General features: G+C 27.2%; 1 protein-coding gene and 1 non-coding gene across 4 annotated transcripts in view; one reads left to right on the top strand and one right to left on the bottom strand.

Annotated features, from left to right (window-relative positions):
• Positions 1–1,450, bottom strand: part of LOC106691081 (uncharacterized) — a 597,463-nt gene that overhangs the window by 114,732 nt on the left and 481,281 nt on the right. The window lies entirely within an intron of this gene.
• The window catches only part of LOC106691093 (uncharacterized), an 8,406-nt gene that overhangs the window by 6,467 nt on the left and 489 nt on the right, over positions 1–1,450 (top strand). The window lies entirely within an intron of this gene.

Here is a 1,450-nt window from a genome sequence, read left to right on the forward strand (position 1 = left end):
ATCATTCATCAATATTACCTATTGCCCACAACTGTGTGGCAGATTGTAATATCTATCAATAAATAAATCTATCAATTTAAAAAAAAAAAAGTTTTTAATATATAATAAAGTTCCAAATAGTTCATACCGTTTGTTGTCATAACCAAATAGTTTATATTTAAATATTCTATACCCTGCATTAATTTTACTATAAACAAAAGATTAAAAAAACCTACAAGTTAATACTTCCCATTTTCTGGATGATAATTTTCTTGAAAAATAATAGCACAAAAACATTATAATAGATATTCGTAAATATTTTGTATTAGGTTTAATTAGAAACCTAAATTGCTCAATTATTTAATTTGCTATTTTCCTTGGAAATCTTTAGTTTTTATTACATTTAAATTTTAAATAGTTCATACCCTTTCTAGACACTCTACATTAATTTAATTTAAAAAACAGTCTTGCAGTTGATACTTCCCTTTTCATGGAATTATCTATTACTATATAATAGAGTCTCGTAAATATTATGTATTAGATTTAATTAGAAACCTTCACTAATTAAATTGGATATCACTAAATTAAATTGGATACAAATAAGTAAATATTTTTCCTTTCTTGTAAATATTTTTTTTTTTAATTTTATTTATTATTATTTACACAAAAATAAATCAAGTAAATTTGATGTAAGATGAAAATGGAGAGATACAGGCATGTAGAGAAACTACCCATTGGTAGCAATCTAATCATATTTCTACACTAGAAGGTCTCGAGGCCATCTTCTTTTCCGTCGCCTGGGAGGATTGTCAAGAATAAAAGAAACTAGAGGGTTTTTATGGTTAGGGAGTTTATAATGGAAGGATTGATATCTGGTTCGGGCTAGATCGGTTGCATATGTAACATAAAGGTCTTTATGGATGATTTTATTTGTGATAAATTACAGAGCATTGAGGATTTTACGAAGGATTATGGATTCTTAGGAGATAAAAGAGGAATTCGAAGGTTTAGTGGAGCCCCAAAGCTTAATTCCGTATGTCCAAATAGGCCTAATAATCATCATGTAGATCAGTCTTTTTTATGAATTGGAAGTTTATACCGCTTGTCTAGTGAGTGCTGTAATAGTCGAAATCGACTTCCAGTTTCCTGTCTTGTTTAAGAATTCCATATATAAATAGTACATACCTCTTAATAACACCCTGCGTAATGAGATTTATCTTATTAAATAAATAACAATAGCCTGAAACTTCAAGAGTTGATACTGCCAATTTTCTGAACCAAAATGCTCTATGATAGGAATGAAAAAAATTATCACTTAAATTTTATATTTTTGTATTTTATATCAGGATTAGTTTGAATCCTAAATTTCTAAAGTAAATTGGATAAAAAAAATATCGTTTTAAAGAAAGTGAGAAGGAATAAATGCAAGTAGAAATTAAATTATAGACTTTTAAAAGGCCAAGCAATGATA

This window comes from Halyomorpha halys, unplaced genomic scaffold, assembly GCF_000696795.3.
Source record: "Halyomorpha halys isolate HHAL.00 unplaced genomic scaffold, Hhal_1.1 Scaffold51.1, whole genome shotgun sequence".
In the NCBI taxonomy this organism is placed as follows: Eukaryota; Metazoa; Arthropoda; class Insecta; order Hemiptera; family Pentatomidae; genus Halyomorpha; species Halyomorpha halys.